Source organism: Canis lupus, chromosome 8, assembly GCF_011100685.1.
Source record: "Canis lupus familiaris isolate Mischka breed German Shepherd chromosome 8, alternate assembly UU_Cfam_GSD_1.0, whole genome shotgun sequence".
NCBI classification, from domain to species: Eukaryota; Metazoa; Chordata; class Mammalia; order Carnivora; family Canidae; genus Canis; species Canis lupus.
In genome coordinates, this window is record NC_049229.1 from 72496916 (window position 1) to 72520626 (window position 23711).

A 23711-nucleotide genomic window follows, 5' to 3' on the forward strand; every position below is an offset into this window, starting at 1 on the left:
CTCTGAAGATGGAGACATCCTGGAGGCTGGCATATGCTCGGCGAACGCAAACTGATTGAAATATCAGCCCGAGAGAGACGTAATTAAGAAGGTCGATGTGTTGCCAAAACATCTACTGTGCTTCAAAGCCAAAAACGTGTAGTTGGGGGACAGTCTGCTCCGCGATAACTCTGCGCCTCCAGGACGGCTAACTGGAAGCATCTCAGTGGGCACACGTCATTCCCCCGTCCTCGGCGGGCACAGGCGCGCCCTGACACTCCACCGGGCTGATGGGGGGCAGCCACCAGGAAACCCTCCATGTCCTCGCTACTGCTGAGAGCCCCGGGGTGGGGCATGCTCAGGCCAAGGAGGATGTGGACATGGGCGGGGGGGCGGGGGGGGGGATGTTCTGGAAGGCCTGCTGGGGGAGGAGTGCAGTCCCGCAGGACGGAAGGCCTGGGTACAGTGGGGGACCCAGGAAACGGATGTCTTGGGGAAGGGGTCGAGAGCACAGAGCCCAGCTGCCCGAGGCCGACTACCCAATCCGCAGCCCACCAGAAGCCCAGTGGGACGGCAGCGAGATCCACTGGGTTTGGCCGGGCCGTGTCTCTACACGTTTCAGTTTTGTCCTGGGTGTCTTGGGCGGAGGCACCCTGGTGGCACCCCAGCCTGCAGGCACCCCTGTGGGGCACCCAGAAACCCAGTAACTCCTGCCTACAAGGGCTGCCTGGCCGGGGGCTCCGGCCCTAGAGGAGGTGAAGTGATGAAAACATCACCCTCCCGGTGGACAAGGGGTTAATTCAGCCGTGTAATCGCTGGCAGCGGCCTCGCCAATGATTTATTGATTTTTTTTTTAAATAAGAATATGTCATATTCTCTGGTGTGGATATAGACCAATTATGTGCGTGGGCCAACTGGATGCGAACTTCGTCCCGACCAGATGCCAGCTGAGATCCGACGCCAAGCGGGAAGAGCGCGCCGGTGATAAAGCACGTCTACCTGACATCCTCTCGAGTTCACACGCGCCGCCCCCCACCCAGGCCGCGGGGAGCACCCGGGCAGACACGTCGCTGCCCTTCAGGGGCTCCAGGCTGCAGAGGCTCAAGGACCCCCGGCCAGGGGGCTGGGCTCCGAGGAGGCGGGGGCAGCTCAGCCCGGGGAGGGGGTTCAGACAGGGACTCAGGATGAGGACCACTAGTATGGGAAAAGCAGAGGAACACAGTGGGACGCGTGTCTCCCCGCCAGCCGCAGGTCCCCCCACTTCCCTCCAGTGTGGCCACTGCTGACGGGGGCTCCTCCCAGCCTCGGGGGCCCTCGGCCCTCACCGGCAGGGACGGGCTCTCACTACCCAGCCCACTCCCCTTCTCCAGCAGGCAGGCCAGCACTTCCTTGCAGGGTAGAAGTCAGGCCGAACCCCGGGACCCGGTTGGAGTCCAGGGGAGCCCTCCGGGGGCCCCCCTCACCCACGATGGCAGAGGCAGCCTCCCACGCCCTCCCCTCCAGGAACAGGTGCCCCAGCCAGCGCTGGCCTCCTGGCACGTCCTCGCAGTGAGCCCAAAACCAATTTTCAGACATTTCTTTGAAAATCTGCCGGCGCCCCGCGTTACGGCCCTCCTGGCATCCGAGCTTCCAGAACCAGTCTCCGCCTGGGTCAGAGTTTTGACATCCAGGGTCTTCACCCGATGGACCCTGAGTCGTCCAGTGAGGAGTTAAGCTCTACTCCGGCTGCAGCTCGGATTCGCCGAGGGGGCACGGCTTCCTGATGCTCCGGGATGGATGCGCACGTCCCGTGGGGACCCCGCAGGGGGAGGGGAAACGGCTCATTCCCGCCGTGTCCGGTGGGACCCTCCGGATGGGCTCTTGAGATGAATTGTTCGATGTCGCCAATGTCTTTCCAGCCTGCTGTCCTGCGAGGGGCCCTGCTGGCCGGAGACCCAGTGTGGGTGGTCGCGGGCCGGCTGCAGGCCTGTGGTCTCCGTAGAGCGCATCGCGACCCCCAGCCCGACGTACCAGGAAGGACCACCGCTCCCCACTCCAGGGTAGAAGACCGGACTCGACGAGGTCATGCCGCTTGGAAAGGCTCACGCAGCGCAGCTGGGCCTTAACCCAGCTCCCGCTGGCTCCCAGGCCGGGAGGGCCGGCCTCACAGGTGGTCCCCCGGCTGAGCTGGCTGGGCCTTCCTTTCCCTTCACTGGGGACCGTCCCCTGTGCCTGCGTATCCCCGGCTGCCTCGTTCGCGATGGGCCCGCTGGCTCTGAGCTCTGCCATCTTCTGACACCCACTCTGGCTCCTGCAAACGCAGCCAGAGAACTGAGAGCAGGGGCGAGAGCCTGAGCCAGGAGCTGAGGACATGAGACGCACCTGCCCAGCCACGGCCCCCAGGATGCTCGCACGGCCTCGGGTGACAGGAGGTAAGCAGCGGCCATACACCCTACTTAGGGCATAATGAGGAGAGCCTCAGAGGGCTCTAGGAGCACCGAGGAGGCTTCTGACTCAGCGGGGCCTCCAGGAAGGCTTCCATGTGGACTCAGAGCTGGGGCCCCCGGAGCAGGACTTGCCTGGTGAGCTGCTGCACGGCAAGGGGCGGGAGCTTCCTACCTGGGGAGGCAGCTGCTTCGCGGCTCGCTGGTCAGTCTCTGCAAACCCACAGATGCCTCCGTGCCACCGGGGACAGGGTAGTTCTGCCAAATGCTGACCGGCGTTTGAACGCAAGCCGAACGCCATCAGATACCCAAGCTACCCCGAACAGTAGCGGAGTTTCTGAATTTGGGACCAAGGAATCGGAGCTCTTCCGGAGTCACCAGGGTTACTATTATGGGCGCCTCCGTGGCACGTTCCGCGTGCCAGGCACCACTGAGCCTCCTCTACCAATCAGCTCGCGGGCATTTTGCTCTCCCTGACACCAGGGGCTGGGCTCTCAGTGGGCCTCAGTTTCTCCCTCTGCACAACAAGGATGATGTACTCCATGGCCTCCGTGGCCCCCAGGCGCTGGCCTCGACGTGTCGTGGCATTCCCAGCATTGTTGAGCCTGGGAAGCCACCACTTGGAGGTTCTCCGGCTGCAGTGAGCTCCTCAGCCTGCCCCCCGACCCTGAACTTGCTCCCCGGAGCCGGGCTGGGAGGGCGGCCCCAGCGGGTGCAGCTGCGGGTGCCACCTGGCACAGCGTGTCCGGGAACGGGGCTCACCCTCAGCCTGGGCCTGGCCTCCATCCTGTCTGGAGCACAGAGGCCTCCGAGGGCAGACTCCTGGAGCAAGGGAGCGTGACCCCAGCCAGGGAGGGGATGTTAGAGACCCCCCCTTCTCCGCCAGCACCTCCGTTATCACCGGGGCAGAGAATGGAGAAGGTGTGACCAGGGCTCCTGCCCTCCTGAGGCTGCGAAACAGGATGACACCAGTTCTACTGGGTCCCAAGCACAGCTCTGGGGCTAAGTGTCCTGGGGGGAGGGTTTGGGGGAGAAGGAGCTAGAAAGGCTGAAGTGGGGGCCTCTGGGGGGCTCAGCGGTTGAGCGGCCGCCTTTGACTCAGGTTGTGACCCCAGGGTCCCAGGATCAAGTCTCGCATCGGCCTCCTTGTGTGGAGCCTGCTTCTCCCTCTGCCTGTGTCTCTGCCTGCCCCCCCCCCCCCGTGTATCTCTCATGAATCAATAAATAAAATCTTTTTTTTAAAAAAATGGTTTTGGGACACCTGGGGGGCTCAGCAGTTGAGCACCTGTCTTCAGCCCAGGGTGTGATCCTGGAGACCCAGGATTGAGTCCCGCATCGGGCTCCCTGCATGGAGCCTGCTTCTCCCTCTGCCTGTGTTGCTGCCTTTCTGTGTGTCTCTCAGGAATAAAAGAAATAAATAAAATAAATAAAATAAAAAGAAAGAGAAGAAAGAGAAGAAAGAAGGAAGGAAGGAAGGAAGGAAGGAAGGAAGGAAGGAAGGAAGGAAGGAAGGAAGGAAGGAAGAAAGGCTGAAGGGAAGGGGGGGTCCGGGCGCCCCTGGGGTCCGTCTCTCGGCCCCCCTGCACCATCCAGCGGAGCGCCCACCCTCCCCAGGAAGCTCCAAGCCCAGGGCTAATGCGACGCCCCAGCGTGACCCTGTTTCCTGTGGTTGCCACCACGCGGTGCACCAGCAGCCCACACCCTGGTGGCCCAGGCGCCCCGGGGGGCGTCTCCCAGGCAGGAGCACGCGGGCAGCTTCCAGAAGGCCCGGCGGCACGCCACCACAGCAAACCTCTCCCCTCCTCTGCGTCTGGAGCACAGCCAGGGGGCAGCTGGACCTCTCCCGCCTCTGCTCCCTGTCCCTGGGCGCCCTGTATCCTTCGGTGTCGCACCACGCGCTCGGGAGCCCCTACAGCCAGCACTTCCTTCTGTCACACGTCCTCTTGTCCTCTGCTGTGTGATTTCTGGCTCCCGAAGAGCCTGGCTGACAAAATTGGCAGCAGAGAGGGCCCTGGGGACGCGGCCACCACGGCGGGATTGCAGGCTCCATACGTGCTGCTTCGCGCCTCCGAGCAGCACACACCGAGCTCCTGCTCGTGGAAAACGGGGTGCGGACAGCCGGGGCGCAGCATCGCCGTCAGCCAGCACCCCCGCCCCCAGCATGTGATCACGAGGAGCCGACTGTAGCATGTTCCTGTGAACAGGACGTCCTGGGAGAGGGGACAGGACCAGCATGTCCCTTCAATGGGGTCCTGGTCCCCGTCCTGGTCCCCGTCCTGGTCCCCGTCCTGGTCCCCATCCTGGTCTCCTTCCTGGTGCCCGTCCTGGTCCCCGTCCTGGTCCCCGTCCTGGTCCCCATCCTGGTCTCCTTCCTGGTGCCCGTCCTGGTCCTTTTCCCTGTCCTGGTCTCTGTCCTGGTCCTGGTCTCCATCCTGGACCTGGTCTCTGTCCTGGTGCTTGTCCTGGTCCCCATCCTGGTCCTTGTCCCTGTCCTGGTCTCAGTCCTGGTCCTGGCTTCTGTCCTGCTCCTGGTCTCTGTCCTAGTCCCCATCTTGGTCCCTGTCCTGGACCCCATCCTGGTCCCCGTCCTGGTCCTTGTCCCTGTCCTGGTCCCCATCCTGGTTGAACCACAGCCCAGCAAGAATCCACTCCTGAGCCGCTGAAAACCAACACATCACACGGTGTCAGAGAGTGAGGAAGTGCCCCAGACACAGATACACACAGACACAGACACAGATACACACACACCGCCGATACACACACGTACAGACACATGCACACAAACACCTACACACATGGGCACACACACGTACCACAGACACACACATGGACACATACACACGTGTCCAATGGCCAAAGCTGCAACAGAACAACAAAACACAGGACCGAATTTTAACCCAAAGCGCAACAAAAATTCACAAATTCCCATTGATATAAACAGATGACTACACGCACAGTGGGGGGCGAGGCAGACTCTCTGCAGACGAATTCGATGCCCTGCGCGGATGCCCCCTCCTGGGGCAACTCCCCCTCCAGGCGAGGAACCAGCAGCGCCCTCAGCAGGTGGCCAAGGCCGACGCCGCAGCGACTGGCTCCATTGATCACGTGCACCCGTGACCTGGTGAGAAGGGCACCCCCTCCGTGGTCTTCCCCCTAAAATCTCCCGCCAGAGTCTAATCGGCCAGAGAAACATCCCACAAGCCCCACCCGGGATCGTCCCAGCCCTTCTCAAAACTCACGATCAACAAAACGAGGGAAAACCTAAGAAACCGTCAGTTTCTTGACGGTTCAGACATGACTGACTGCGACGTGGTGTCCCGGGTGGGACCGCGAAGCAGGGAACGGGCGCGAGGGGAGGGCCCGGGACTCCGGACACGGTGTGGGCTTCGGTGGCAACGACGGTCCCTACAGGTTCATCCGCTGTGACAACCCGCCGCCCCCTGTAAGACGTCAACTCCGATTGACTATCTTCAACATCTTTCTGTCAATCTAAACCTGTCCTAAAATAAAAAGTTCATTAAATAGATAAATAAATAAATAAATAAATACAATAAAGTAAAATAAAATAAAAATAAATTAATAAAAATCAGGGGCAGCCCGGGTGGCTCAGCAGTTTAGCGCCACCTTCAGCCCAGGGCATGACCCCAGAGACCCAGGATCAAGTCCCACGTCAGGCTCCTTGCATGGAGCCTGCTTCTCCCTCTGCCTGTGTCTCTGCCACCCCACCCCGGGGCTTTCATGAATAAATAAATAAAATCTTTTTTAAAAAAAAATCAGATCATATAACTTACATATGCAGGTTGCTGGAGGGCGAGGAGGCCGCCCTTCCGGACGGTGACCACCAGCTTCAGGTGGACGGTGACCCTGGGACTCCAAACACGACCGTGACCCGTCAGCCCAAAGGGGAGCTCACTCACGGCGGTCAGGCAGTTGGTGGCATCTTCCCTCGTCAAACGTCGCCGTCGGGGAATTGTGACTTTGGTCAAGTTACTTCCCTAGCTCGACCCGGCGTCGTTGGAGCGGACTTCGCTGCGCGCAGGCCGAAAGCTCCGGGCTGCTGGGCCGTGGCCTGGGGCCATCACGGCGATTCCTTTCTTCTTTCCTCAAGGGCCCAGCGGAAATCCTGGAACTTCCCGCCTTAAGATGGAAAACCAGAAGCAAAACGGCATTGCTGGAGGGTCTGCCGGAATGACCCCCCCCCGCCCCCCAGGCCTGGCCCCGAGGGTGCGCGCGCCGCCCCAGCCAGCTGGCCACCCCAGACGTAGCCGCTCCTGGAAACCCAGCCAGAGGGGACAGTGCCCTGCTGCCCACGTGCAGGATCTGTACCCGCCGAGGGACACGGCTCCTCCCACCCGGCACTGCGCTCCCCCCAGGGCAACCTCAAGGGGTGCGGGAGCAGCTCCGAGCCCGGCGGGGCCTGCGGTCCACACCCCGGCCTGGCCTCCAGCCTGCGCCACCGGCCCCACTCCCGGCCCGTGGGGTCCGGATGTCCCCCTCGTACAAAGTGTCACCCCGTTTCCCTGCACCCCACGAGCGGGAGGTAAAAGACCTCTAAATGCCTTAGCGAGACGCACACACCCTACAAGATGGGACACAAACCCCGCCAAGCTTCAGGGGTCCCTGCCGGTGACGCCGGCGGTCCCCCACACCGCGCATCATTGCCAGCTGCTGGGCCCTTGGCCGTGGTGGCCTCCGTCCCAGCGCTGGGTCTTGGCTCACTCCGTTTCTTCCCGGAGGATCCCCTCGCTGTCTCCCTTAGCGAAGGAGGGAGGCCTGATGCCACATTTGTCTAAAAATGCGTTTTATCACCTGCATTCTCAGAGCATAGTCTCCGGGAGACAATTCCGTGTTTTGAGTTGCTTTTTCCCAAAGACAGCACCCCACGGCCTCCTGGGTTCCCGCGTCTCTGTGGAGGAGTCAGTGGTGCGTCCAGCTGTCCCTTCCTGCAACCGGACCTGCTTTCTCCTTGTCTTATGTTTTCCAGGTTTTCACGTAAGAGCCTAGAGGGCCTGCGGCTGTTGGTTCAGCCCGAGCCTCGGGCACCCGCGGCCGGATGCTGTCGCCGCTGCCCTGCAGTCAGAAGTCTATCTGGGGCCCCGCAGCCCGCAAGCCCTGCCCCTACAGGAAAGCTTACAGGGGCGGTCACGGACACATGAACGCATCATCGGGCCGGTTTGGGGAGCGAGTGTCTTCCCACCCCGGGACCATCTCGGGACACACCAACGGGGCGTCCTTCGGGTCACCTCCAGGGGAGGGCTGGGCCGCCCTCGTCTCCCTGGAGTAGCTGAGGCCCATGCGCCCAGGTGAGAGGGGTCCAGCGCCAGCCTCTCCTTCCCTCCCTGGCTGGGGCCTCTGTACCCCCCCACACACCCAGAGGCATCCGGCCGGCAGCCATCCTGGTCCCTGGGTCAGACTTGGGACCTGGCTCTCTTTCCCCTCCCTCCCCAAGACCCTGGGCCTGTGCTCACAGCCTCTGCCCCCACCCCTCCTCCTGCATGCACGTGCTTCAGGGTAGCGTCCCGCTCAGGTCTGTAGGGTAAGGCGTGGCCTTGGTGGGCCAGGGGTCCCCTCGGGGGCAGGGGTTCCCTGAGCCAATCACTGGGAATAGAGATGCTTAAATGGGTAGAGGACTCTGCAACCGGCCTTAGGATGGAGACCCAGTAATGAAGTCCGCCCTCCCCCCTCCCGGCCCTCCCACCTTCCTCCCCCCCGGCTCATGGGCTTCATACAAAGGTCCTGCAGTCCCATGTGGCCCTGACGATGAATGAGCAGCAACCTCACCTGAAGCTACCTGGTACCCAAAAGACAGGCAGTCTGGGGTCTCTCCGGCCCCCCTGAGATCCCTCAAGACCAGAAGAATCTCCCTTTCACTCCCCTCACAGGCTTCCCGTGACTCTGGGCCCTGAGCCGAGGCCTCCACCAAGCCGCCGCTGCTGCAGGCCTGTTCCCAGCACCCACTGGCCCGGCTGGGCCCTCAGGGGCTGTCTGGCTCCCCAGTGACCAGTGTGGGCTGCTGCTGTGTTTTGAGAGAGCCCACACCTGCCCTCTGGGGACGGTGCAACATGCCCCCGAGACCCTGCACCAAGCCCCCAGGTCGTCCCTCCTCCACCCCCCCAGCCCCGAGCCCCCAGCCCCCTAGGGCTCCATTTCCCTCCAGTGTGAAAAGTCCTACTGTTCCCTTTCCTGGACTTGGCCAGGCGCCCTCAGTCGCCTGTCCTGGGCCTCCTCCGAGGAGAGGGCGGGTGGGGGCAGACGCAGGCCCCCTCCCGCTGGAGCTCAGTTCCTCCCTGGATGAGGCAGCGAGGCGTCCTGCCCGCCACAGGTGGGGCATCCTGGCATCCCGGAGAGCCAGGGGTGCAGGAAACCGGGAAGGCGTCGGCAGGTATGGGCCGTAAGCCTGGCCTCTGCCCCAGCCAGACCCGCTTCTCACCCCTGGGCCCCATTCCCCCCAGTCCCTCCAGAGCTGCTGGGGTGGGCCCTCCAGCATCACAATCCCTCCTCAGCACGGGCCTGGTGGACTGGCTCGAAGGAGACCCAGCCCGGGCCTTGGCCTGTCCCCAGCAGCTCTGGCGGTCATTCCCCATCCTGTGCAGCGCCTTCCGATCTGCGAGCCCTAGGGAGGGACCCACAGGACCCACAGGCTCAGCCGCTCCTCTGCGGTCTGCAGAGGGCAGCCAGGACCAGGCCCGGCCAGGTCTCAGTGACGGCCAAGGCCAGGGTCGGAGCCCTGCGTCAGCCCGGTGACCTCACGCTGCAAGTCTGGTCACAGCTACAGGATCTCTCTCTGGAAAGGTCAGCTCTGATTCGCAGCCCTCCCTGGGGATCGAGAACAAAGAGCCCGATGCTTGCTCTTCTCCCTGGGACTGTGGTGGACAGAGACCCTCGGCCAGCCCTGGCTTCTCTGCTGGTGGCTCAGGGACGGTAGGCAAGTGTCCAGTGGCTCTGAGCCCTGGTGACTCCTCTCCCCGCTGGCACGGAAGGGCCGCCCCTCGACGGGGAGGGGCTCACAGAGATGCAACCTGGAAGGCGGGGAAGCATGTGGCCGCCCACGCAGGGTCATTCTCACCTGTGAGAAGGGGCTCCTAGCACCCGTCCCGTGGTCCCTGGGAGAGCCGGGCACCATCTCACAGACAACACGGCAGGTCCCTGCGAGCAGCCCCTCACCGAGTGGGGCTCCTGTGACCCCTCGTGCCCCTGCACCTGTGAGGGGAGGCGCTCACGAGAGGCTCGGAGCTCAGGGGTTCAGGACTGGCCCAGGCACGGCCGCGGGTGGCAGGGCTGGGACCAGCCCCCTCCTCGCACACCTTCGGGGGCGGCGACCCGAGCGCGGGGTCCCGAGCGCCTCTGCACTGACAGGCGGGCCGTGGGGGGCCCTGGCCGGCGGCTCGCGCTCCGCAGTCGGCTGGCAGGCGAGCTGCTCCCGAACGAGGGCTGTGCACCAACAGCGACGACAAAACACTCAAATCGCTTCAAGCTGTTGGTTCAGAGCCGCGGAGTCCGCGGAAAACAAACAAACACAAGCTCGAGAGCGTCGTGGCGCCTCGTGGCAGCTGAAGCGAGCGATGCCGCGTGCTCGGCGGGCGAAGGGTTGGCGGCGGCGTGAGGCCGTGGGGCCCCCCCAGCACCCCCCTCCGTGGTGTGCACACAGCCGCCCCCACGCCACACCAGGCACACCCCGGACGGCTCCCTGTCACCCCCGGAACCCAGGAGCCAGGCGGGGCGGAAGCCTTGTCCCGGGTGGGGGGCAGGTCTCTCCAGCAGCCCCTAACCACGACCCAGAGGGGAGCTGGGCACCTGGCGCTGCTCTGCACCTGCCCCTGGGGCCGCCCTACCAGGTGACCACACCCGGGGGGGGGGGGGGGGGAGCTTCACAACAGAGGTCCTAGAAGCCGCAAGTCTAACTCAGGGTCTCAGCAGGACCGAGCTCCTCCCGAGGCTGCAGGGCAGGGTCCTTCCTGCCCCTCTGGCTCCTGGGGCTGCAGCGTCCGGGGCTGTGGCCACGTCGTCCCAAGCCCTGCTTCTGTCTTCACACGGGCCCCTCTGTCTGTCTCTCCTCCAGATGTTATCGGACACCTGTCATCGGATTTGAGACCCACCCAGGGAATCCAGGGTGGTCTCCTCATCATAAGCGCTGGGGACCCGGGAGCACCAAGTCCCCCTCAGACCCTGAGGCCACGTGGTGGGAGAGCAGCGGCCTCCCCAGAGGCCAGCACAAGAGGCTGTGGGTGGGGTGGGTGCCTCCAGATGGGGCTCTCCGGAGCCCCTGGGCTCTGGTCCAGCTGTGGCCGTGGCCGAGGGCAGATGACAGGGGGCAGACACACACAGGTGGAGGGACTGGGCCGACGGGCACCCCGTGCTGCTCCTCAGGGCAGCCTTGCTACAGGGGCCACCGCCGTCACGTGGCGCCAAGCCCATGGGTCTGTGCTCCGTTGTCCCTTCCTGGTGCCTGGTTCCCACCCGCCAGCCCCCATCTCTGACAGGTGCACCACCCAACAGTGATCAGACCCAGAATGAGAGCATTTAAAGTGGGAGGGGTCCCATTGTTTTAAAATGTGGGTGTTGTAAAAGACAGCCAGTGTGGAGACATTCGGGGCGACAGGGAAAGGGAGAGGAAGAGGAGGGCGCTGCCCGGCCCTGCTGAGTGTGCAGAGCCACCTGCCCGCTGGCCCTCGTGTGAACGCTCACGCCCCACAAGCAGACGTCAGCAGGGAAGGAAGGGACGCTCTGGGTCCATCCCCAGACGGGGAACAAAGTGCCCATGGACGGTGTGCACGAGCCTCACAAACAAGCTGAGTGAAGGACGCGAAGGAAAACCCACTCTGTGGGTCCACCCGAGGGACTCCCGGAGCAGGTGAGTGAACACAGAGACTGACCAGACCACTGGGTGGGGGGGGGGGAGAGGGGAGGGGGAGGGACAGGAGGGGAGAAGGGGGGGAGGAGGGGAGAGGGGGAGGGAGGGGGAGGGAGGGGAAGTGGAATCATCATGGGTGGGGAGTGAACACAGAGGCTCTGACCAGACCACTGAGTGGGTAGGGGAGGGGGAGGGGAAGGGGAGGAGAAGGGAGGAGGGAGGAGGAGGAGGGATGAGAGAAAGGGAGGAGGAGGAGGAAGGGAAGGGGAGGAGGAGGGGGAGAAAGGATGATGGAGGGGGAGGAGGAGGAGGGGAGGGGAAGGAGGGATGAGGGAGGGGAAGGGGAAGAAGGGGAAGGGGTAGAGGGGGATAGTGAACTCAGGGACTCTGGCCAGACTGTGAGATGGGGGGGAGGGGGAGGAGTGGGGAGGGGAGGGGAGGGGGAAGGGGAGGGAGGAGGGAAAGTCCTCCCTGGGGAAGAGGAGGAATGAACACAGACACTCCCAGCAGACCCCAGGGTGGACGTAGGATGGGGGGGAGGGGAGGGGGGAGGGGGGAGGGGAGGGGGAGGGGGGTCCCCATGGGGGGCGCCGGAGGTCCCTGCTGCTCCAGGCCCCGGGCTCAAACTCCTCTTGGTCACAGGCCTCTGACCGCGCCCACCCGCGTGCACGGCCGGGCTCTAAGCAGCCCCCGGCGCAGCCGTCCATGCTCACAACCGGTGCAGAGCGTGTGTAAGTCGCGAGCCCGCAGCCCACGCAGAGGGCCGGCCGCGCAGCTTCGGGCGCAGATGGAACCGCGCACGCAAGGGACAGACGCCGTGGGCTGGCGCGGGTGGAAGGCGGGGAGCTGGCGCCTGCCTGCCGGTGGCTGCCGCGGAGTGTGGAGCCGGGCGGCCTGAGCCTGGGGCAGCGGGCTGGCCCCCAGCAGGAACCCATTTCCCACAGCCCTGGGGGGCGGGCTGGGGCGAGGCCTCCTCTCGGTCCTGTCCGGTGGCCGCTGGAGCCTTCTCTAAGGGCCCTGAGGCCTTCGTGGGGCTCCACCCGCCCACCTCAGCACCTCCCCAGAGCCGCCCCCACACACCACCCCCTTGGGGTTAGGATCCGACATAGGAATTCGGGGGGTCACAAACATTTGGACCCTGGCGGGCGCTGTCACCACATACCCTGAGCCTGAGTCACCTGCTGGTGCTCAGGGCTGGAGCGTGGTGGGTCCGCAGGGCCGGGGAGGGCACTGTGAGCGCTTTCAGAAGCCCGGCCCCGGCCTGCACGCACTTGTGCAGACAGCGCATGCCCGGACACCTCGGGCCGTCAAGGATCTTGTGTAAAAGAGGAGGGACAGCCCGCCCAAGCGCTAAGCTCAGACAGAAAGGGTTCTACTGCTCCAGACCCCTGACCTCCTGGGGGGAAAGGGGCCCCGGGTGGGGTGAGGGGGGGCTGGAGAAATCCCAGGGGCGGTGATGGCCTGGTCAGCCGAGAAGACCAGCCACGGCTGGACGTGCCTCTGAAGGCAAGGGGTGTGGGCGTGAGGAAATCGCAGAAAATAGAAATGACAACTACAGTATAAAAATAATCAGGAGAGGAGGTGCCGAGCTCAGACGGAGAAGATCTAACACGTGTGTGTGTAGACGTTTCTGGAGAAGAAAGCGGAACACGCAGGACAGGCAAAGACAGTCGGAGCGCACCGGAACACGTGCTGCCCATCCTAAAAGGAGCCCCACGGTTCCACGGGGTCAGGGGACCTCAAGGGCCCCATCGCCTACGCTCAGGTGACCTGACCACGAAGTGCGGCCCTGGGAGCCTCACCTGTCTGCAGGTGCAGGAGGCGGGCGCCCGGGTCCCCAGAACCCGGAGGCAGACGTGGAATCTGGATGGTGCGTCCAACAAATGCATTAATGTAAACTGAGGAATCCGTGACGGTGCTGAGGTCGCGTAGAGGGACAAATGTCCCCATCCCCGGGAATCCCACACAGACGTACTTAAAAGGGTCGCGCTACCTGGAGCTTCTCCTCAGGGGGCTCGGAAATCTTAGAGGCGTCTGCGAGTGAGAGCGCAAATGGTAGAGCGCACGGGAGGGAGTAGTCGGTGAACCTGGTAAAGGTGCTTGGCTCTTCCCGGTGCTGTTCTTGCCTTTACTGCTTCTGCGTGGGTTGGACGTCACTTCTGAATACAGCACCCTGAACGGAGGGGGACAGGTGCGCCAGGCTGCACAGAACTTGTAGGCCCGCCAGTGCCCCAGCTGTCCCGCGGCCGCAGGCGGCACCCCGCGGCGGAGCGCACCCTGGGACCGGCAGTGGGGTCCGCCTGGAGATGGGGGCCTGATCCCGGCGCAGCCACGGAGCCCACGCTCCGCTCTTGGGGCACGCACAGAGCTGGGGTGCTGGAGGGGTGGGAGTCACAAAACAACTTCCAAACTGGAGACGTGTGGCTTAGGACAGCAGTGGCTCCTCTTACGGTTTCTCCCGGTTGTTCTTGGCGGGAGCTGGGTGGGGGCCACTGTCCTGGGTGGCGATGACAGCTTAATTGCACGTCGGTTTATCTTGTGACCTTCATGCCCGTGACAGGTCATGCCCTTTCCTGTGCATCGCGACCCCGTGGCCCAGGCGATTTCCATCCGCATCCCCCGCAGTCTGACTGCGCCACGTGGAGCGCGGTCCTGCAGGGCGCTGAGCGGAGTCGGCCATCTGGAAGGGGCCGGCGGCCCGTTTTCGGCTTCCTCTCAGGTTCCTGTACCGCTCCCCCCTTTTATGAGGATATGCCTCTTCCCAAAACTAAAGGGGAGAAGGTGCGCGCCCTCACAGCCCCCCACCCCTCCACCCCCACCCCCAGTCCGAGGTCGTTGAGGCCAGGCCAGCAGGGTCCCTGCCAGCTGAGCACCTGCACTCCCGCCATGGGCGGGGTCTGCACCCACGACACTTGCATCCTGGAAGCAGTGTGTGTGGACGATCGGGTCCATCGGTGTTTCAAGTCCAAGAAAAAGGTGTTTTCCCAACACTGAATCCTAAATAGAGACCTTTACGTGGCTTCCAGTGTCCTCAGGTCCACGCAAATGGCCTTCACCAGGGCTGCCCCACTCTGCACAGCAGTGCCCACGGGCAGCGGCACGTCTTTTATGTCTTTTCCAGTAGACTGTGGTTTTTAGAAGACAAAACAGAGCACCCCCCCCCCAGCCCCGTGACCCACACAGGGTGTCCCTGTGACCGAAACCTTCTGTTACGGTGGGGCTGCTGCCACAATGAATGAACCGCTCCCGATGCACTAACTACAAGTCATACTTCATCCCGATTCCCTAGGCGCCCCCTGCCTTCCCCGGCCCCAGGCTCCCGTGTCACCAGAAATGTTCCAGTCTGCCTCTGGTTCCTGGCACCTCGATCCTAAAACCCGCGTAATTTCTTGGGTGGTAAGGGAGCGAGGGAAACACAGCCCATCAGTCTTACCTGAGGTGACTCTGGGGTCACTAGAGAGCTAGCTGGGCTGGGGGCTGGGGGCCCGAGGAACCAAGTGTCACCTCCAGCCTCTGACTTCTGAGAGGTGAGAGGGAATGGAGGTTGAGTCAGTCACCAAAGTCCAGTGATTTAATCGATCATGCCCACATGTTGGAACCTCTAAGAAAACCCTGACTAATGGGTTCAGAGAGTTTCCTGGTTCGTGAACATGTCCATATGCCAAGGGGGTGACACGCCCCAAACTCCACGGGGACAGAAGCTGCCGCCCTTGGGGCCCACCTGCATCTGGTCCTCGGTACCTCTTTATCTGGCTGTCCGCCTGTGCCCTTTACGATAGCCTTTATCATAAACCAGTAAATGCAAGCAACTTGTTTCTCTGAATCCTGAGAACTGTTTTAGCCAACGATCAGACCCAAGGACATAGTCACGGGAATCCTTGACTTGTATCGGGTCAGAAGTGTGGGTGGCCCAGACTTGTGACTGGGGTCTGGGACTTGAACCCTCGACCTTTGGGGTCTGTGCAGAGTCTGGGTTGTTAGCGTCAGATTGGACTAAAGGGTAGGACACCCTTCGGAGCCTGCAGAGAACTGTGTAATTGGTTGGTGTGGAAAACCCTGCGCATCTGGTGCCGAAAGTGTTCTGTGTACGTAAAAAACCATCCTGGCCATGGAGAGGTTGATCTCAGACTCCTCTTGGTTCTGATGACCTCGACAATCTTGAGGATTACCGGCCAGGTATTTTGTCAGGTTTTTCCAGATTCTGCTGGGATTCGATGTCTTTCTCACAGTTGACTGGTGCTGTGGGTCTGGGAGGCAGTCACAGAGGTTGTCTCATCTCGTCCAGAGAGCACACAAGCAACATGACATGTCACCATGGGCATTGGCCTTGGTCACCAGGCTGGGGTGTGTTTGTTGGGTTTCTCCCCTGGAAGGTGACTCTTTCCCTCCCCATCTACAGTGTCCTCCGGAAGGGGGTCGCTCTGTGAAGCCCACACCTAAGGACGGGGCCGTCCCTCGAAGGGGGGAATCCTCCTTCAAAGGGGAAACATCTACATAATTATTTGGAATTCTTCTGCGCGGAGATTTGTCTCTTCTCTCCCATTTAGTTATTCAGTCATTTAAATAGGTTCAGACTCATGGATACTTATTTTATTGTTTGGAATATAACCCATTACCATTTATTTTGCTGCTCACATTCCTCCAGCTTGGGCCCCTGGGTCCCTCGTCACAGAGCATGCCCTCGTCAAGGCAGAGTTGTCTGTTTGAGCCTCCCTTCCTACAGGCTCATCCTGTGTGATTCTTGCCCTGGTCCTAGGGATCAGCCATTTCTGCAAGGAGCCCTGGTTCTTTTCACTGGAGAACAGCGGTGCTAGAAGCCAAGCGCTGGGCACTGGGTGTGCTTATCGCTCCTGGGATGGCATTGCTTCTAAGCCCCTCGGCCAACGGAAATATTGCACAACTGGGTGTGCTAATGTGCATGGCTACTTCCCTATAAATAATTCCGTATGTAGTCATTTGTATCCATGTTACGCTAAACATGAGTTCAGGCTGACATTTCTACGTCCGATCTACACCACATGGGTCATTCCTCCCGTGGCTTCTGTCTAAATTCCCACACCAGCAGTGAGAAGTCTGACTCCTGTTTGCCTGCCGACGACTTACGGCCTGTCTGCCTGTCGTCTTGCAGATTCCACTCATTTCCAAAGTTACTTAGGCCAGTGCTTTCTCTCCCATTCTCCTTCAATGAGGTTTTTTCACACATTGTACACAGCTAAATTCTCTCATCACAGCGTGTATCTGTTCCTGGGAGACTTGAGACCTAAATCATTGGTTTTTAACTGGTGTACATTAAGGGTCTCTCTGGACTGTAAAATTCTATGGGTTTTGACAAATGCATGATGTCGTATACCCATAGTTACAGGATCCTACAGAGTGGTTTGACCTCCTGTGCTCCATCTACTAACCCTTCCCTCCCCCCAAGCACCTGGCAGGCATTGACCTTTTTAGTGACCATAGTTTTCACTTTTCCAGAATGTCGTATGGTTGGAATCATAGAGTCTGCAGCCTTTCCAGACTGGTTTCTCTCACTTAGGGATAGGCAGTCAAGGTTCCTCTGTATCTTTTCATGACTTGATAGCTCATTTCTTTTCATTGCTGAATAATATTCCATTGTCTGGAATTTATCTGTTCACCGACTGAAGGAAACCTTAATTGCCTCCAGTTTGGGGTGATGATGACGAAAACTGCCATAAACATTCAGGTGCAGGTTTGTGTGGACATACGTTTTCATATCAGTTGGATAAATACTGAGGAGTGCAATTGTTGGCTTGCATTGTAACATTATGTTTAGCTTGCAAGAAAGCACAGAACCGTCTTCCAAAGTGCCTGCACCATTTCGCATTCCCACCGGGAGTAAATGAGCGTTCTTGTTGCACCACATCCTTGCCAGCACTCAGTGTTGCCAGTTTCTTTTTTTATTTTAGCCGTTCTAATGGATGTGTAGCGGTATCTCATTGTTTTAATTTGCAATTCCATAATAAGAAATGGATCCGCTTTTTTTTGCCATCTGCATATATTCCTTGGTGAGCTGCCTGTTTAGCTCTTTTGCCCATTTTTAATTGGGATATTTGCTTGCTGGTTGCTGAGTAAGATTTCTGTATATTTTTGGACAGATTTGAGAGGCTGACTAAACAAATGGACAGGCCATATATGCCAACAGGACTCTGGCCCACAACCCGCAGCTGCCATTGTCCACAGTAGCCAGCCTGCTGCAAGCTGCGCTGGCAGGAAGTCAGACCATCATCGCCAGCAACAATCCAAGAGACCAAACTAATCCCTATAGCAATCAACCCAAAATAGCCTGGACTTTAGTTATAAATGACACATCCTTAATTTTTGTTCCCACTTTCAACTTACGACCAATCAGAGAAAGCCAAATATGCTCCCCTAAGCAACCACACGGGACGCCCACTCCCAGAGCCCAGCTTCCCAGCTTCGGTCAGCGTCTGCCTGAGTGTGCTTTCTCACAATAAACTCTTTCCACTCCTCTGCCTGCCTTTGAGTCTCAGGCAAACACGAGCAATGGTGGCCAACTCCCTTGCTACAGCAAACTTTGAACAAATAGGCTTTGCCTCTTCTCATTTGGTTTGTCATTTACTTCCACAAAGTGCTTTATGGGTTATGTGCTTTGCAAAGCTTTCTTAGTCTTCAGCTTGTCTGTTGGTTCTCTTCACTGTGTCTTTCACAGGGCATAAGCTCTGGATTTTAATGAAGTCCAATTTATGTTTTCTTTCATGGACCATGTTTCTGGTGTTTTATCTAAAAGGTCATCCCAAGTTCACTCACTCTCCTATATCCTCTTCTAGGATTTTTTAAATATTACATTTTATATTTAGGTCTATGACCCATTTTGAGCTAATTTTTGTAAAGGATGTAAGATCTGTGTCTAGATTCCATTTTTTGGGGGGGAGATCATGTGAATGTCCTATAGTTCTACCACCATTTGTTGAAAAGACTATCCTTTTTCCATTGTACTACACTTGTGTCCCTCTGACAGATCAGCCAGTTATACTTCTGTGAGTCCATTTCTGAGATCTGTAGTCTGTTCCATTGACACATTTTACATATTGCTGTATTTCATTGCCTAATATTTTCTTGAGGATATCTGCATCTATGTTCATGAGAATTATTGGTTTATAGTTCCCTTTCCTTGCTCTATTTTTATCTGGTATTGGCATTAGGGTCATGTTGGCCCCATAGAATGAATTAGGAAGTATTCCTTCCCCCTGTTTCCACTTTCTGGGAAGAGAATTGTAGAAAATTGGTACCATTTCTTCCTTAAATGTTTGGTAGTTTCACCAGTCAAGCTACCTGGACTTGCTGCTTTTTTTTCCCCAGAAGGTTATCAATCATGGATTCAGCTTCTTTAACAGACATAAGCCTATTCAGATGATCTATACTCCTTGTGTGGATTTGGGTAGTTTGTGTCCTTTAAGGAATTGGTCCATTTCATTTAAGTTATCAAATTTGTGAGCATGGAGTCATCCACAGTATCCTTTTATTATCCTTTAATCCCCATGAGATTAGAACTGAGATCAGTCTGGCTCTGCAATCCTTAGAACTGAGACCCACCTGAGACTACCTTTCAAAGTTTGGCATGGGTTATCGGATATGCTCTGAACTTGCCTTGTTATTGAGTTTATTTCTGTCTATAGCCTCCCCATTTTGAATTAGCTTCAGTATAAGGTCAGATTCGAATCTTCCCTTCAGTTTCATCCAGATCAAGGTGCTGTACTGCCATCCCAGTGGATCTGCTTTGAACCGGAACCATCCTCAGGATTGGGGACGGCAGCAAGGAGCATGGAGATTGTGTCAATGAGGTGCTGGGGCTTGTCTGTGCCCCAACTAAGCCTGAAGGGGCCTCAAAGGAGGCTGTTCTACTTTAGTAGAGTCACTGGTAAATGATGTGGGGGTAGAAGACTAGGAGAGCACACAGCCCTCCTGATGGGGAGTGACTAAGCTTGTAGCAGTGACTCTCAAACTTGTCTGCATATTGGAGCTTAAGAAAAGTACTGATGTCCAGGCTTTGTGCCAGAGACTCTCACTCAGTTGGTTTGGGGTGCAGCCCACGCTCAAATACCTTGGATAAAGGTCCAAGCACAGGCACTGACTACATCTTGGAACATTTCACCCATATATGGCACCAAATAATGGAAAGGATGGAAGGAAAGGATGTGTTGGGGCCCCTTGGGTGGTCACACCTTAGGAAGCCAAAGGGCTTCATTTGCCATGTGACAATGCTGACTTCTTCACCTGTGAAGTCATATGCTGTCACTAGGAGAGACTGGGAGAGCCTGGTGTAGAACGATCCAACCCTGTGAGGTCACTGATATAAGTTGTAACACGCTAAAGAGAGCAAAACAAGCCTGATGGCTCCCCCTCAGCCTTAGGAACAGTTACGCCCTCAAAATTCTCACTAGAAATTAAAGAAAGCCTCTGCCTGAGGGCCCTGCATGAGAAAGGAGTCCTTGGATGTCACTGCTGTCAATCTGCTTGGGTGTTAAAGAAACATCGCCTGCAGGAAGGGGAAGCTACGGTTGTTTGCACAGGGCTTGACTGCGGAGGCACCTGGTTTTGCCTTTTCCTGCCTGGAGTCCATGGTCTGGCTTCAATCCCAGGTAAATGTCAGAAGGAACCCAGAGCAAGCTCTAGACTGACTAAATGCAGCCAAACAGACAAACACTACTAAGAGATTAAGAGAAATGAACAGAATGCATGGGTTTGTCTGACTGAAAACCCTAGCAGCAGTGACTTCAGGCAGAGCTGAATCAAGGTGCTCCATGATTTGCCATCAGTCTGCCTCCACTTTTGCTTCCTGCTGTCCTCTGTGTTGGCCACCTCCTCTCAGGCTTTCCATTAATGGTAGCAAATGGTTTCTGCCATAACCAGACTCAAGTCTGCCCAGCTTGCAGCCCCAAGGGAAAGGAATGTATAAACTGCTTCTTGCTTTCCAGTGGCCACTTGCCCTTCTCCCATTGGAATGGAATTTTGAGCAAAGCCCACAGACCCAGTGACCTCTTCACTACCTACCTAGGTCTGCTGGAATCCTCTATGAGATCCTCGAGGTCTACTTACTATACCTCTCCGCCCTGCTGTCTGCCCAGGGAGGTTGCCCTTAATCAACAATAGCCACAGATTCCCTTGCTCTCTCTATTCTAAAAGCCTCTGGCTAATGAAAAACTCCAGCAGGAAACGGTGGCCACATTATTTATTCCTCCAGCTTCTTCGTGTCAGCATTGCCGCAAGCTGGCCATGTCACTTCTCCAGAGTTCACATTTCCTTTCACTGCAGCCCCTCTGCACCTGCCTTTCCCTGTTCTGCTCCCTCCTCTCACCCTTCAGACAGGAATGGTAACAGTCCTCGCTTGTTACCAGCTTGGGGTACAGCTCTATTGCTTGAGGGTTTCTATATCCCACCCATAATTAGAATGTGCTCTCTGGATCCTTCCCAAATGCTGACAGATGCACTAGATTTGATGCAGGAAAAAGCTCTAGCCAGTTGGATATGCATAGAAACGATGTGAGAAACTTCCAGGTCACACCCTGAAAGGAAGAGGTGTGCATCCTACCACCATTGTCTCACCCTCTTCACGGTCTGGTGCAAAGCAGATTAGGTGAAAAGCCATCCTGGACACGTGGACAAGAGCAATATCCTAGGGATGGTGGAGCAAAAATATAGTAAGAGCTAGGATTCCTGCATGCTCCATAGAGCAGAGCTGCCAAAGTCAGACAAAACTACTGTTGGGGTATTTCAACCATGGTGATTTAGAGCCTCTGTCTTTGAAGCTGAACCCATGTTCCAACCACACAGTGACCCTCTCTTTCTCAATAATTCCTGTCAATGTTCCCGAATTGTCTCTCTGTCCTTGAGCCACATCTCCAACTACAATCCAATCATTATTGCCAGGGAAATGGAATATTCTAACTGGCCAGGCTTGAATCCATCCCTGGAACTGGAGCTCTGATACTAGAAGGATGGCAGATTTGTGTTGGGGGAGCAAAAGTAACTATTCCTTATAGTTGTGACCAGAGCCACACTAAGCAATTCCTATGTACCTATATCCATGGTCTCATCCTTGCAGTACTTTATTAGCTCTTGTGATTCTGGGGGCCAACTGGGTTTAGTTGGGCTACTCTTCCTTGGGTCTCTTGCAGTAGAGGATAAAGGAAGCTGGGGCAATGTGCAGGCTCACCTGGCTGGCCATCCAAAAGGGCAACAGTTGAAGCTGACTGTTGGCTGGAAGTATAGCTGTGGCTGCTGACCAAAGTGTCCATAAACAGTGTCTTTTTTAAAGATTTTATTTATTTATTCATGAGAGACACAGAGAGAGAGAGACAGAGACACAGGCAGAGGGAGAGGCAGGCTCCGTGCAGGGAGCCCGATGTGGGACTTGATCCCAGGACTCTGGGATCATGCCATGAACCAAAAGCAGATGTTCAACAGCTGAGCCACCCAGGCGTCCCTACAAACAGTGTCTTGATATGGTTTGGGCTTCTCACAGAAAGGTGCTCCCAGTGTAGTGGCCCCACATTTCTTACATGGTAGCTGGCTTCCAAGAAGCAGGAAGAGGAAACTATCAAGCCAGTAGAGAGCTATGGGCAGAACTGCCATGGCATCACTTCTACCATATGCTTTTAGACAAAGAAGCCATAGGGCCACCTGGTTTCGAAGGCGTTCAGAAATATTTCACCTCTGTAGCAGTGGTGGCAAGTTCACACTGCAAAAGAGAATTGTAGGAAGGGAGAGATTGTGGCAGCTATCTTTAGAAAATACACCCTGGCACAGTCTGCCCTCTGGCCACAGTTCTCATGCCTCCATAGACAAAATATTCTCAGCCGTCATCCAAGACCCCAAAATCTATCCAATTACAGCATCAGCTTAAGGTCCAGGTTTAATTAAATTAGGTCCAGGTAAGCATGAGACTCCTCAAGTACAACACTCCAAATATGGTTCTTCTTTATGAAGATCTGTATGATAAAAAGGATCTGACCTCTCACAATATGAAATGAGGGCATGGAATAACTATCACCTCACTCTTAACCAAAAATGGGCCTCACAACCCTAAAATCCAGCCAAGTACTTTGTACCAGTTCCCTGATTAGGATAAGTTCTATTCCCTGAAAGTGGTTCTCTGTGGTTCTGGTTTTACTCTTTGAGCTCTAACCTCTATTCCTAGAATCAGTCCTCATTTTCCATAATAAATGGCCCACAGTTTCAGCTGAGTAGTTTCCTCAGCCTGCTTTCTGCCTTAGGAAGTTGAGGGCTCAAAGGCTTCTTTTGGTTTTAAATTCCCTTTTAGCCCACACTGACATAATTTCTTTATAAACTGTGGATTCCTGTGTATCAACTTATAATCTCTTGAGACAGGCTTCTCTCTACCTTGGGTAGAGACCCAGGGTATATCATCCTTAGGACTCTTTAAAACCCTATTTATAAAAAATAAAAAATTAAAAAAAAAACTACTTATAGGAGAGAGTCTACAAAAGAGTTTCTCAACTGAAGGTGATTTTGCTACTGCCTGAAGAACATGTGAATGTCTGGAGACATTTTTGGTTTTCACAAGTGGTGAGGGGCTGTCATGTAGTGAGCAGAGAGCTGAAATGATACTAAACATCCAACAATGCACAGAAAAGCTTCCTATGAAAGGAATTATCCATCCCCAAATGTCAGTAAAACCAAGGTCAAGAAACACTGGCCTAAAAAAAAAAGAAAAGAAAAAGAAACACTGGCCTATAGGAATTGCCCTAAAATATTTCTAAATCCTCAGGTAAGCATCTTACAGTCACATGTTTGTCTTCGTGTGATCAGGATCACTAGAAGACATACAGTCTTAAAAATTCCTCCCAAGAGGAAACAAGAAGTGTAGAGTGGGTGCATTCATAGAAAAGATCTGATAAAGCCTCAAAATCCCTAGCCAGGCTGACTGGTGAAGACATCTCTTTCCCAAAGCCAGTCAGCAAAGACTGGAAGAGGTGACTACTTCTTCAGATATGAAGACAGCAACACAAGATTTCAAAAAATATGAAAAAAATAAAGAAAACATGACATCATGAAAAGAGCAAGTAAGCTTATTTTTTCAGTGACTTACCTCCCAAAAATAGAGATCTATGAGTTACCTGACAAAAAATTCAAAACAATGGTTTTAAGGAATCCTAGTGAGATGCAAAAGAACACAGATCAGCAACTCAAAGAAATCAGGAAAACAGAACATGAACAAAATGAGAACAGAGAAATATAAATTCTAAAAGAGAACCAAAAAAATGTGATGGTTGGGGGGGAGGTGAGATAGGGGATGAGATGAGGGAGTGTACTTGTGATGAGCACCAAGTATTGTATGGAAATGTTAAATCCACTATATTTTACACCTACACTAATATTACACTATATGTTAATTAACTGGCATCTAAATAAGAACTTTAAAAAATAAAGACTATTTAAAACCACCCCCCCCCCAAAAA

At 56.5% G+C, this 23711-nt stretch overlaps 2 long non-coding RNA genes across 2 annotated transcripts in view; one reads left to right on the forward strand and one right to left on the reverse strand.

The window, feature by feature from the left end:
- Nucleotides 1–4746: 4746 nt before the first annotated feature.
- LOC102157361 overlaps nt 4747–23711 on the reverse strand; it is a 37222-nt gene continuing 18257 nt past the window's right edge. The window contains exons 2-3 of the long non-coding RNA XR_005363820.1: nt 6194–6539; nt 4747–5902 (exon numbers count right to left, since the gene is read on the reverse strand). This is a non-coding gene — a long non-coding RNA (uncharacterized LOC102157361). The remainder of the gene's footprint in view (nt 5903–6193; nt 6540–23711) is intronic.
- The window catches only part of LOC119872935, a 33894-nt gene continuing 19169 nt past the window's right edge, over nt 8987–23711 (forward strand). Inside the window, exons 1-2 of the long non-coding RNA XR_005363821.1 lie at nt 8987–9194; nt 10462–11253. This is a non-coding gene — a long non-coding RNA (uncharacterized LOC119872935). The remainder of the gene's footprint in view (nt 9195–10461; nt 11254–23711) is intronic.